This window comes from Solenopsis invicta, chromosome 6, assembly GCF_016802725.1.
Source record: "Solenopsis invicta isolate M01_SB chromosome 6, UNIL_Sinv_3.0, whole genome shotgun sequence".
In the NCBI taxonomy this organism is placed as follows: Eukaryota; Metazoa; Arthropoda; class Insecta; order Hymenoptera; family Formicidae; genus Solenopsis; species Solenopsis invicta.
The window spans coordinates 3,685,017-3,700,521 of record NC_052669.1 but is presented as its reverse complement, the minus strand read 5'-3'; the positions used below and the strand labels follow the sequence as shown (position 1 = coordinate 3,700,521).

General features: G+C 34.2%; 1 protein-coding gene across 6 annotated transcripts in view; it reads right to left on the bottom strand.

The window, feature by feature from the left end:
- Positions 1–15,505, bottom strand: part of LOC105193894 (neurotrimin) — a 186,232-nt gene that overhangs the window by 137,523 nt on the left and 33,204 nt on the right. The gene's annotated exons all lie outside the window — the stretch shown is intronic.

Here is a 15,505-nt window from a genome sequence, read left to right as displayed (position 1 = left end):
CTAACAATAAGATAATAATGCTGTAGAATCTACTGGCACTTATCTAAAAAAAAGATTAATATAAGATTGTTAATTTTTTATTAAACCGTAATATTTTATTAAAAGGAAGTTACCTGAATAATTCAAATAGCATTAATACAAAAACTTAAGCAACATTTAAATCTTTTTTTTTACATTTTTTTTCTCTTTTTTTCAATTTAAGAAAATTTTCCAGATTGAAAGTTAGAATAGACCGAAAGTTAAAATTGATTTTTTAATAGAATATAAAGAATTACCTCTTAGAAATAAAGAGAGATCAGACGTCTCACTTACGAAGAGCTACTCGATTGAGCTTAACAGTACCATCTTTTATTCATTGTGGTTGCTCTCTGTGTAGCTTGACGACTGCGTGAGCAGAGTTTATACACGCTCTAGTTAAAGTTCTAACAGCCTGCGGTCTGCGAATCGATCTGTTGAATCTTCTCCCTAGACTGGCCGCACGCGCGAAAAGAAGCTGACCTTTGTTAACGGCGACGTTACTCTTGTTGCGGCCGAAAGCCTCGAGTTAAGTTAGGACAGTTTTGGGCGAAACAAAATTATTAGACACTCGCGCTATGAAATTTTTCCACACGTATATTGCTATGTACAAAAAAACCTATCTTGTTTAAAATAGTTATACATTCTAGACTGCATATAAAAATAAAATCGATAGGAAGATTGAAAAGTAGAGAAAGCTATCAAATATAAGTAAAGAGTAAACATTGGAAAATGCTTAAAGTCTTCTTTGTGTAAAACATTCTTTTTAGCATGACTTTTGTTTGCGCAGATGCTACATTTATTTGTAGTATGATACAAATAATGCCCATGAACTGCGCACCGCATACTGAATACGCAATATCATAAATTAAGTAGACGGACAACTTAATATTGACGCTCACGAATACTGTAAATAATTTATTAAATAAGACCTCAGTCAGAATTCGAACTTGGATCTCTCTACATGCCGTGCAAGCATCTTCCTAATTTGATCAATGCATATTACGATATTTATCACAATAATTTGCACATCGATATTGATTCTCTTATCTTTGTATTTAACATTTATCCTATTTTCACTTATTATTGTTGTAATACGTCGCTTGAAAGAAAACGTATTCCTATCATTCATTGGTTATTGCTACAAATATCTTAGTTGTCAAATTAGTAAAATGTCCGTATGGAATGTACAGAGATTCAGATTCAACCCTTACTGAGAAGTTGTATTTTACAATAAATTTTTTTAAGGTATTCGTGAGCATCAGCATTACTAAATTGCTCGTTTAAATTAATTTTGTCTGTGATATCACGTATTCAAATTTTAGCATACGGCACGCAGTTTACCGAAAATTGTAAAAATTTACATCAAAATTATTATTAGGCACTAAAATCTGCTGTAGATTGATATTGACTCTCTTATCTTTATACGTAGAAATCATTAAAAATTTCTCTTATGAGATTGCGCAAAAAAGATGTGGCTTTAGCCACCATCGTTTTCCTCTTTTCCCAAGATATGAAAATCCATCTTATACTTACAACGATGTGTTTCACAGAAACGACTTTAAGTTAACTTGCGGGATCGAGTCTTCTTAATCTGAATATTGTATAGCGTCCACAGAGAAGGTCTTCGATTTTTTTTTAATTATTTCTTGAAATATTAAAAAGGAGTGTACGATATACTGCAGTATTGCGTCGGGTAAATTTAAATTTATTTGATGTAAATTTAAATTTACTCGTTTTATAGATTCAAAACGCAATCCTGATTGCATCGACTAATGCAATTACGTATGTCCGATTGTGATCTGTAATATTAAAACGGGCTTTTCATTTAAATATAGAATTATAGAGTAATACCATAGAAATTTAATAAGAATGAAATCAATGCACGTAATAGCATTTCATTAATAATTTTCTGATTATAACTGATTAATAATCTCAGCCGAGTTTACTGATCTACATTATTAATGACCGTTATTTTTGTGCGCATATCATCTTATACAAGTTTAATGAATGCAATTAAGATGTTGAGATAAAATAATATTATTTGAGGAAAATATCCGCGTCAAATGTGAAGACACGAATTCACGCCGCGGGTCGTCCGAGATTTACAAAAAAAGTATGCGCGCTTTACTGATTCGAATCCGCGACGTAGATGCAAATTGCGCTCTAATAAATGCAGATCGATGTTTCCGTTGGCAAGAAAAGAAAGGGTCCGGGTATAAGTGCACGCTTAAGTCGTGCCGCGCCTTAATCGTTTCTGATAGACCACGGTAACCGTAGGAGAACCTAATTGTGTAGGAGAGAAAAAAGAAACGTCGTTCGCTCGCCGCTTCTATCTGCGGAATAGAAATATCAAGAACATCTGTGCGCAAATGCGTGCATGTAATTACCCATGCGGATATTGTCCGGGTGTATACGAATGCTCCCCTGCTCATCATGAGACCGCGCATTCTTTAGCTTACCTCTTTCACAAAATTGCGTGCGTTGCCATAATAACTGCTTTAGTAGTCACTCCGACAACATAAATATTGGAGGATAAACGCGTCAGTTGACAAGTCACGGCTAGCGATTGCGGACTGAGGCAAAAGGAAAGTCTTCCCCTCGGGCTGTTGACTCGGGCTTTCTTCTTCGAGGGTCGCGACCTAGGTCTGATCTCTCCTTCGTCGTTGTGTCGCAAGAAGACGGCCGCCGGCATAGTCACGCGATTCACGTTATCGTACCGCTTTGAACCACCCTCCACTGAAACATTCCGCATTTGCCTTGGAAACAGGTACACGCCGCGTACAGGCAATCGCACCCTCATGAGAGTCTGGCGAACGGCAACGGGAAAGGAATCTGACCGGACGGATCGTTTGCGTGCGAGATAGATGAATAGACGTTTGATTACGTTGTTGCAATCTCTAACGTATTTCTTGGTACGATCGTGATCTAAAAATTTTCTTCTTGAATTTCCATCAAAATTAATTCGAGCTGGTGTACGTACAATCGGTAATCCGTGATCAACTCGCGACACAAAAGTAGAAATAAAGAAAGTATAAAACGACGCATCTTATCTTATTGCAAATTCACTGAAATACTTTAAGAGATGATATGTCACGCGACAAGTAGTAAGAACCTTTTATAATGTCAGACAAGTAGGTTGTTATCGCGCGCGCGCGCGCGTAGCACACATTTAAAGTATATTTATAATACGTAATGCACGAGAATAACTCTCTGCTTGGTAAATGTGCTTTCTGGGAAAATTTAATTACTTTTTGTACAATAAATTTAGTACGAGTAAAAGAGAATGGCCAATCTTTTATTTAGCAAATTGATTAAAAAATGGTATATCGTGAAATTACGATATGTTCAGTTCGAAATATAATTTATAACGCATATCTGCAAAACAAAATGTGCAATTTGAAAACATAGTAACTTGCAACTTGATTCGGCAAAAGGACAGTTATATACATGTAGCAGCGGTATTTTCAATTAATACATTTTAAGTCGACAAATAGTCCGAATCGATCAAATAACTTTGAATTATTAAATTACATTTTAAAGCGTATTCCGCTGCTTTCGTCATAGATTTATCTTGAAAATAGCAGGTTATGTTTTATTTTAAATCACGTGAGAGAAACGGAGGAAAACATAATCAAATTACAATGTTACACTGACAATAAGATATTTAATTATGATATTATATAAATGAAAAGATTGATCGAGGATGAAACGTGAACTTAACCTACATTTATTTTGTAGATACATGTGAAAGATATACAATACACATATATATTTTTTTCAATCGAATATATTTTGATTCCAACATGTATTGCTTTTATACAATCAGTTTACTGAGTAAAAGATAGCTCAGATGATTCGTTTCTTTTTCTATTGTATTTATTCTTCATTTTGTCAGTTCAATTTTTTTTACAAATGTATTTTTTACGAATAAATTCGAAAAAGCGCATTTACGAACCAATTTATTTAAAACTAAACTTGATCGGATTTACGTCATGTGATTTATATTTCTGACGCTTCTAGTTTTTATGGATTCTATTTTACTTCATTAACTTCAAGAGCAGATCGATTTGTGTCAGGTAAAATTTATCTCAATAGATTTGTTGAATACTGTGTAATTAATCTGATCTATGAATTGAATATTTCCATCGTTCCTTGTTTCTACTTTCATTCACCTCATCCGTTTCATCCATTACCAGCAAAGATAAAATAGGAAAGGAAATTTAATAACTGATCCGAATAATATGACGCGCGTGAAGGATTGTACGAAAGAAAATGTGCCCTAATATGAATCCATTACTTTCGTCGTGATGAAGCTGATAAATGTATCCCGAAGACAAAGCGATTCCCAACATGAATCGGAGTTATACGGCAATTGAGTTTCCTCATTTCGTGTAACAGTCGTTGGTAAATCCAAGCAACATTCAAATTTACTTGGCTGTTTAGTAATACAATGCAGGAGGGATAACGTGGCGGTACTTAAAATGGCGGGAGAAACGTTAAAGATTCTTATTCTTCCTATCCTTATCACGTGATGCATCAACAAATCGTATATTTGATATATTATTTTATCCGATAATGCTTACTGTTCTTTTTTTTCTCTCATTCCCTCTGGCTCATCATTTTATTCGCATTTTATTCAACGTCGATGCGTGGACTTTTACCAAAATTACGCTTTTCTCTCTGCCTGCCTGCCTGCCTGCCAGCCATTTAAATCAAATCTATGGCAAACTGAACGCTGTCCACTGAAAATTGAGTAATGTTCACGCCTGCAAACGAATGGCGCGCTGAATTTCGTATCTCTGCGACTCTCTCGCGCGAATTTCTGCTTTCGATTAGTTAAATGCTACTCCAGTTCGTGCATCTTGCATAGATATGCTTTTAACACTAAAATTCACTTCAATTGCCAAAATAAAATAAAATATTTTAGTCGTTCAGCCGACTAGCATGAAAAGGTCGATAATATCGATCCAGCGCAGAATGCTCTTTTTGCTGTAGATCAAGTTGAATAAATTTTATTAGAGAGATACTCCATTCACTCGTATCACTTTCTATAGTTCTCGAGCGTACAGCACTTTTCGCGTAGTGTGTATGTCTTTAGTCCTTGAAAAAAGGGAATATCCTCGCGCTCGACCACGTGCAGTGCTGGAATCAGCCGTTACATTTCGCACGATTCTTTGTTGCGGATAAACAGTGTATTTTTCACATATTCGACCCTCCTCTGCATGAATGGTGCTCTCAACAGCTCACTGCTTATATCGTGCCCCGATGTGCATCTCTCTGAATCGCTATGCAAATACACAACGTACGCTGTGTAAACGAGGCATGGATTCTCCAATTGCGAGAGCGAGATTCCTTTTGCATTGTCGCGTTGAGTGAGTTTTCGTGTCCTATCGTTCCTTTTAATTTAAATTCGCATATCTTGCTTCCATTTAACTGCTTTTTAAGCTTTGGAAGAGATTTGAGTAAAAAAATTAAACTTTTATATATATTATACTTCAGGCATATATGTACATTGCAAATGTAATAGAACAAACTGCTGTGATTTTACTTAGCAGTGAATGCGAAAGTGAGGCGCTATGAGAATAAGTAAAATAAAAAGAATGTATATACATACATAATAATATTAAATTATTAATTATAATTGCTGATAAAATTTATTACTGTGTTGAAGTAAAGCATAAAATAAAATTTTTCTTTTATAATTATTTTTCTGCAACGTAGATAATACAATTAAAATTTTATCATAATATCGGTACAATGTAGATTTATTATTTACTATTTACATTTAGGAAAAGCTTTGAACACATGTATTTCTGATATATTTGTCGCAAAACATGAACTATAAATGAAAGCCGAAGGTGTCATATTTTGTACTAGATCGAAACTCCATCCATCATCGTGTACTCGAAATTAAAAATTTTTTTATCTGGCGTTGTACATCTGTTCGACAGATTTTTGTCGACACGCGATTGTCAAAGAGGAGCTAATAAGCGTAAAAATTAATAAGATCAATAATTATTGACGTTCGTGTACGTCTGTCACCTGTGTCTGTTGCGCAGCTCATAGACGTTATTACGTAAAGTAATATTACTCAGCGCAATGTTACTGAAGCCATCGATCAGTCTATTTTATGTCGCAACGACATTAAGTTGACAAACACGATGAACTACTTTAATATTACCTGTCTTGCGTGCGCGTGATAGGCATCGCGAAGACGATCACTTTACCTAATGTGAACCAATCAAGAAACACTTGGAATAATAATAGATATTTCCCCGGAGATGTACCAAAAATGTTGCATCTCCAAGCACGTGAACATAATCGATGTGTATTGGTGAGTCCGAAAACCGTATTTTATCACGATAATCCAACATGAAATTGATTTATTAGTTTATTATAAAAGCTCGGAAGCCAATCAACTCAAATAACGTGTTGCTCATGTAACGGTTTTAGCATTAAATTACATATGAAGAAAACTGATATTTCTTCGGGCAGATTAAAAAGGATTTAAAATTTGTTGTATCCAATTTTTATATTATGAAGAGAACAAAATTATTAAATTTATATAGATTACTTATCATTATATCTACTTTAAAATAAAAAGAAATCAAGAAAAAGCTAACAAACAGTCGTAATAGGATCTTGGTGCTCAATATTTATTGTGATTTTATATACAATAGATACATTTTCCGTTCTTCAATCTACGCACTGCCTCTTACAGTCTCGAAACATAGTTTTCAAATTAAATCAGATTAGTAACGTCGCAGTGTTAAGAAATATTAAGATCCTATGTTGATTTTAATTGTGTTATACCAGAGTTGGGTAGTAACTAATTAAAAAGTCAAAGATGAAATAATAAAGTTAAAAGTTAATTATTTTCAAAAATAAATTTATTTCTAATTTTATTTAATTATTTTTAACATGAAACGTATAAATTTTAATTTATTAGTTTTCTAAATTAAAAATATTTTATATAGAAGAAAAAATTGTGAAAAAAATTAAATTTTTATGTCAAAAACAATAATTTCTTTGTTATTTTATATAAACTTGATTTATGAAAAAATATATTGAAAAATATATTTGTTTGATTGATTGTTATAATTGTTTTGTTATTTAGAATAATATAATTTTAAAAGATTACGAAATATAAATTTAATATAAATTAATACTTTTCAAAATTAACTTTAGTTAAACTTGTGTTAATTTTATCTTGACGTAGCTTTAAACTGAGTTAGTTTTTCTTTCACAAAATTTTTAACTTTACTAAATTAATTTCATAAGTCATTATTAACTAAATTAAAAAAAAAATGTTAACTTATCCAATCCTGTGTGATACACATGATGGTCTTGTCTTAATTATATTATAGAAAAAGATTTATTTTACTTTTTTCAACGTATTTTGTATTTTTTTTTATACACATTAATATGACCTAATTTGAATCAGATTAAATTAACTTGCTAATAGATATTGAAGCAAGATTTGTAATTAAGTACACTGAAAAAACTGTTTAATAATAGCTAACAAATGTTGAATGAAATAATGCCAATTAAATATTTTGTTAATATTTGGCCAAGAAGATAATTTTACTCTCCCAAATATGTATATTATTATCGAACGACTGGTTATATTATTATATTTTATAATGGTTATATTTTATATTTTATACTAAATATTTGTAAAATTAAAATTATTTTTGGTACGATTATACCGAATATATAATTGGCATCATTTCACTCAACATTTCATAAATATTACGAGACTCTTTTCATTAATGTGCTGTGACTAATGGAAGTGACAAAACCGTAATGCCACCTCTATCAAGAATCGCAACGACAGTCTTTATTATTAGAGCTATCCCAAAAGTGAACACGTCATCGCTTGTCCATACCGTATGTATTATTCATCATGGCACTCGTGTACGAGCGAGTGGCCCGGTCTCGTCACAAGCGTCTGCTCTCGTCGCGGTAACCGAATCTCACGCCACCGAGAGTGGATTATAATCGGACGTCGATATTTCCTTGTCTCATGCGGATGTTCCTGTGGTTTCGCATATGCATACATATTTATAACGAGACCCGGTCGCGTTTAAACAGCAGCACATTCGTAGCGCGCATTCTTTGATCCGCGCACGTATCCCGCGTTACAGGCCGCGCCATCCAATCAGCGACGACAGATATATAATATTTTGCACGCTTCGGGCATTTTACGGGAGAGAGAGAGAGAGAGAGAGAGAGAGAGAGAGAGAGAAACAGAGAGAGAATGAGAGAGTGAGTGTGTCTCTCTGTCTCTCGTCGCACCATACCACCTTTTTCCTCCGCGAAAAACGCCGACGCAACGAAGTCACGTACGTGGCTTAACGAACGCACCGTATTCCGGCGCATGGTGCGGTTATATATTCGCCCGCTCGCGCAGTTATTTCCCTTTCTCAAATCAGATTGTGTAACTCGCGACGTATCTTTCATCCCTTCGCTACGTACACGCATTACGTGCACAATCTGCGCGCGCGAGCCGACAACACGCCGATCGCGTCTGAAAATTATTGGTTTGATTCGTTTCGCGAAGCGGATTGTAGAACGATTTTCGTTTCCGGCGTATCTTACTGATAACCGTTTGCAATAAAGCGCGTACGCCGATCGTTATCGATCGCGGTTCGCGGGATTACTCGCGTGGGGCGTGAAAGCCGATTTGAACCACGGCAAAAAGATAAAAAAGGATTACAGGCGAAAAGGGATGGGGTCATGAGGAAGGAACGGGAGTCGTCCTCGAGTCCGATGTTGTAGTGAAAGGTGTCGTTATGGTTATAACGACTCCAGGAAAACCCCACGACGAATGTTTTGACCCTCTCGTATTCTTGTTACCACTGTCTTCCCTATCGGCGAGTGGTTCACTGTACGTCTCCTCTCCACGTCGTCGCTTCCACGAGAAAGGACCTGACCCGTGAGGGAAAGAAAAGATACGTGACCGAAGGAAGCGTGACCGGTCGGGTGTATGAAGGAAGGCGAAAAAGGAAAGGGACGAAAAGGAGTGGTCGAGGAAAACTCGGTAGAAAAGAGCCCCCAATAGACGACCTCGATGGGTCAGTGCCGGCGTGGAGAGCGAGGACAAACGACATCAGAGATAAGCTATCTCGTGCAGCGCTTTATCGTCGGGGAGACGGTTAATGAGGGTCCACTGATAGATGATCATTTTCGAACGCGTAGTTGCGATCAGGGAGTTGCGTTTAAACCGATTTTCCTAAGAATGGCTCTCTCGCTCGCGCGTAACAAGATCGTATAAAAGATTGAAATAGAAAAACTGTTCCAATTTAAAAGAGAATGAGTATCATTCCGAGATGAATATACACGCCTGAAATAGTCGTCCGTTGAGACGCTTGTGTGCACGTTGTAAAAAGAAAAAGTGCGTTTTGTGAAAGAAACATTTATCAATTATCGCGATAGTACGAAGTGAAAATTAAATTGCTTAGACCGCGCGATATGCTTCATTTCACTCGTAATTGTGAAATAAATGCGTGATTTGTAATAACCGCTGCCACATACATAGCTATGTTAAGTGCGAGATATTGCATGCATGTTGAATAAAGCTTTGCGGAGTTAGTATTTTGTGCGTGAGCGGGAGAGATGGATAAATTGTGGTGTTCCGTTGAGGCGTACTTACATCCAAGAGTGAAAAATCTTTTAAAGCTACCAGCAGGCCAGGCTAATTTTCCGCGTCGTGCTTGAAACATGGTGCAGCGGCGGTTACATTATTAATTCCTGCACGGCGTTACATGCAACACGCACCACGGTGCGCTGCTTCCAGTTGGATTCGGGTTGCAACCGCCGGGTTATATTCCAGCATAACGTAAAAGCCACGTTTGTGATTTAGGTCAGCGGTATCGAATGTGGTAATTATTAAAATAAAGCCACAGGCCCTTGGAAATTTTATCGCCGCGCAAAAGCGACATTATAATAGAGCTCGAAGTGACATAGCGTTCTATTTTGTTCCGCATTGAAGGGATCCAATTTTGCAGTACTACCTCTACGACGGTATTACTGTACAAAATGACTTTAAATTATTTTTAATAATTACGGTATGTGCGGCTACGTTTTTAATTCTAAATTTTTTTTAAAACGAGAACGGTTTCACCTAATGTAATTATATCAATGCTGAAAGAAAGACTAATGTAATTACATTATCCCTCTAATGTAATTATTATCAAACCCATGCTCTTTTTATCAAAGAAGGGAGAATTATTAAATAACACGTACGATGAAAAATAATTTAAATTCTTTAAATCTAAAAATTTTTTTTTAATTTTATATATCATGTAAAATTCACGAAATGTTTTTCAACTGTAACTCTCATATATTTCCGATATTAATTAAATCAATATAATCATACAATCCTTATACAATATCATAATTTTTTGGAAACTATTCAATTTCAATGTAAATTCTGAATTTCACATTTTATTTAAATTAAAAAATGTTAGAAAGCTTTCCAATTTTCTTGAAAATATTTAGCTGCATAAAGTTGCAGAAAGTTCGTATTAAGAAATGCACATTGCGATCGAATGCCTTCACGATACGCTTATGCCATAATCATGAACGTAACAATTTGAGGGTAATCCAAACTTTTGCTACAGTATAATCCCGCGGTCGCTACTTTCTTTTACTGAGAATTGAAAAGTTTACAAAGAAAAAAAAAACAACCAACTCGTCGTTTCGATATAAGAGTTCGACAGCAGAATAACTGCGCATTCAAGAGTTTCAGCAGCTTCGTGTATGCCTGTTATCAAATTCTAAAGTCGTTCGAACAGAATTGTCTTGCTCGTGCAGCAATATTGTGCGACCTCCTTTTGAACGTGTCAACGTAAACTTTATGTTTTACGTACTTATGACATTTACAATAATACTTGGTAATACTTATTAAAAATGATAATAATACTTGCTAATACTTATTTAAAAATTATATGACAAGAGACAATGTTATTGCATTTTTGAATTATGCATTTAATTTTTATCATTATTATATGAATTATTAATATTTGCTATATTGTATCGCTTTTTTGATAGCGAAACTTTCGAAAGTTTTACGAGAGCGACTTATCGAAACGCAATCACGCCCGAGAGAAAAACGCATGGTCGTAAACTCTTCCCTTGGCACTTTCGTAAGGTTGAGGATGATGGAGGAAAGAAGGGTGTAATATATCCTCATTATTGAACCTACGATTCACGCGAGTCACGGCGCCATTTGGGGGTTAGCCAGTGGTCTTACGCAAAATCTTCTTAAAGAGTTACAGTATTTTCGCTTAATTTTAAGATCATGATTAGAAGATTTGCATTTGCATACTCTGAAAATTTAATGTCAGCAAAATAAATTAAAATAAATTTGGCAAACCAAATTGTGATAAATGGGAGATGCCGGAATAGATTCTGAATAGGTATTTGTATCATTAATTGCAAGAGTTATTACATTTTGTATTTCAATGTATAATGAGTTATTTTACTTTTATTATAATCTTATTTTTTCTACTTATAAGGCTGATAATTTTTAAAAAATATTATACTTTTCTTTAACTACAGAAAATTTTTATGATTATATTAATTGAAATAAGATAAAAAATGTAAGTCACTTTTCTTGTTTATCATGCCCTATAATAATGTTACTGATTAGGAATCAAAAGACAAATCAAGCAAAAAAATAAAATTGAAACATTATCAGAATGATTTAAGAAAAAGAAATGTTTTGGCTTTATAATACTGAACCAGATAAATATTATAGAAGTTTAAAACCGTAGATTTTTTGTCCTTTCTTTAATTTTTTTTCTTAATAAAAATATTTTGATCCTAAAATCAGCTGTAACGAAGAAAACAAAAATAGTTTTGCTTACAATAGTTTATACAGCGGAAATGACCGTACTACTATTTGTGATAAATAACATTTAAACGTAAATGGATCCAAATAAACTTTTACACAAATATTTATTAAAATTGTCAGTATATTTTACAAGTTTTATTTAATTTGTAATATTACTTCCTTGTCACATGTACAAATAAGCATAACTACAAAACGCAATTTTACATGGAAATAAAAAGTAAATAAAAATCAAATAACTTGTATACCAGTAAAATTATTTTACATAGATACTAAATGTATAATAATTGAACACTATAAATTTTTAAAATTTTTTTATGATACTTTTTTTTTATGATACTTTAAAATGTGACACATACATCTTTAAAGATATTAATTGAAAATGACAGAATTTAGAAATGAAATTCGAATGCAAAGGATTATTTAAAGAAAATGTTGATATAAAATATTTATTTAATTAGTGTTATAAAAATACTTTGAGAGAGAGAAAGAATACCCTGAAGTTATAAATAGCAGCTGCATAGATTCCAAAAGAATCCAGGTTTAAACCCTGGTCAAGGTAATATTTTTCACAACAAATTCTGTACAGTTTTCGAGATAGGGGGGTTTGTAGAGATGCCAGTTGGTTTCAGTAATAGTATTTCAATTTAATTTAGATATTACAATTCTCTGGTTCAATTTAAGAACTGTATTTAAAACCGAAAGTAACAACACAAAATTTGAGATAATTAGACATTATATGTAAAATCACACTTTATTTCAGTACTAAGATCTAGTTATGATTGTTTAGACTTGTCAATCTATTTGTGTTTTCATATATTGGTCGAGATATTATTATTTATAAATGGCAGGATTAAAAAGCTAACCTGTGTTAATTGTATATATGTGTGATTATAGGACATATGATTTTATGTTTTACAAATACAATTTTATTACAAGTGCGCGTTCTGACTTTTAATATTGAACTGGTAACAAAACGCAATCAGGGAAAGCTTTGCCATAATCCTGATTAGTAAAGAAAAATCTCAGATGCGGGTCATTGATGAAGAAAGTTTTGCTACAACAAAAAAATTCCACTGTCGCAGAATTCGAGATTACTACAGGACGCGTTACACGCGGTCGCAAATTCCGCATAAATAATCCTGCACTTCCGGAATTCGGCGTGACATAAATCATGCAAATGAACCGTTCGTATGTGATAAATATTGCGCCCTTGTAATCCGCTCGTTCCTCCTGCCGCACGATTGATTACTGGCAGATAAATCCAGGCCGCACATTAAGCCGGGACCACACGGTGCGGCGGCGGCACCGCGGTACCGATGGCGGAGCTCGAGGCGGACTTTGCACGAGTAATAAAAGCGCTGGGGTCTTAGGTGGGCGAGAACGACGACGAGCGCTTTTTCAAACTTCCCCGCTCATCTATCTGAAGCTGGAAAGTTGCCGCGCAAACGACGGCGCTACGACGATTTTGCGGCTACCCCTTCCTTCCCGACGTCGCGCCATTCTGCGGTCCAACTCCTCTGCCTGTTACCTCTATCTATCTAACTCTGGAGCGCATATCAGACGTGATGACTTCAAAAGAAAACTCGACGTGAAAAAAAAATTTTCCCTTCCACCCGCGATATCTCGCGCAAAGCCAGTTAAACGAGACAGCGAGAAGTCTGCGGGTAAAACGCGGCTGACGTTCGTTCACCACGCGAGAGCTGGCGCTATTGAATTCATCATCTCGCTTCGATTAAGCGGAGATTGTGCGACCACGTCTAACTATGAATTGAGGTGATTGAATTATTCGTTCGATCATAATCTACTAAAAATTTGCGTAACTCATTCCATCTGAATGCTATGATACGTTTTTTTTTCCAAACTTTACTCTAAGAAATCCAACGAATTTTCGTTGAAAACTTGAAAAAAATATTTTAATCACAACGTTATAAACGAAGATCTAATGAAGATCTTTCATTAACGCGTTACAATTTATCAAGGGAAATCAAGCGCTATAAATAAATTAGACATCTAAAATAGCATTGGGAAACGTAGAGGGTATATAGCGAAATACATTTTGAATACAAAACGTTATATGAACGTATAATTTCGCTCAATCTCGTTTATTAATTGACATATAGGGTATTTTAGAAGCATGCCGCGAGCGACTAGAACTAAATTTACGATGATGTATTGCAAGTTATATTGATGACACAGTTTGCAACTTACAATTACATGCAATTGCGGTGTGTAGCATGATAATGTTGTTCAACAGTCTGCGCAACAACTTAGGGAAAATGCATTTGAATTAGAAGAGAGATAGAAATTGCAACTACTAGTTATAGCACAATGAAAGAGAAATTGTAATTTGTAATTGTTTACGAAGAACATTTAATTAAAATAATAGATTTAATGAAAAACTATATTGCGATTATTGAACGTAATGCCTTAACAAGAAAATCTTTTTGCGCATTTATTTCATGTTTCGATATATCGAACAATGGAACATTTACCTATATTGCGTTTGTTTTTTATTAATTATTATAGCAAAACTTTTTCACTTGTAAAATTTTCTCATAGCTCCTCGCATCCTTGAATTAGTCTATTAAACTTGTGTGAATTAAGTATTAAATTCTTTTCTGCATACATTATTGATTAAATATTCAGGATGTAATTGCAATTAAATAAAGGCATTACTTTTTACCTAGAACTCTAAAACTTTTCTTTAAGCTTCTTACAGTAATATCTGACTTTACTTAACTTTGCATCTTATCTTATAGTACATAATCCTACTTAGCATACCACCGCTAGACAATTCAATTTAGACACCTTGATTATCGGGATTATTGTATCAAAGGATTAATATCTATTTTCTGCCTACTTGCAAATTGTGGAAACATGCAACTATATTTTAATATTAATTTTCTCTTTCCTCAATACGTTTCTTTTTGCAATTAAATTCTAAATTATTTAAATTGCACAAATTATACTGTTATGTTAATTTTAATATTGTGTGAGTTGCTGTTTGTTTTAAATAGAATATATATTCGTTAAATGATATTTCTAAGATTCACATTTAGTATGCATGATAAAATCAGAGCATTTCCATTTGATGAAAACTTCTTGGCTTTCATAGCGCGATTTATTACGTCATGACTACACGCACATTACAATTGTTATTTCAGTGGATTTATTTCTCTCCGTTTTACATGTCACAGTCGTAAAACGTGGCTGTTAAACGTTACTCGTGTTTCGTATAGCAGGATCAAGGAACCGTCTTTCTCGAAATACAAATAAAACTTACAATTAGTTCTCTTAGAAAACAGCTTGCAGTTAAAATAAATAATTTTGATAGATTATAAATATGTATGTTAACAAATTGTACATTATATTTTAAACAAAAAATTATTTACGTAACAATAATAAAGATTTGAAAACGAGATTAACGCTCAACCATTTTGTAATTGTTTGAGCAAGGATTGTGCGGTCCGGATCATATTCTTATTACAATGAATCTCTATTGTGCGGAGTGGATGCCGCAAATTCCGTTTGAGGTAAAATTCATGGAGTGAGAAGATTATAATGGCCTTATGGGTATCCATACACACGGTGGCGTGTGCCATCAGGGAACATGATGAATCGCGTCTT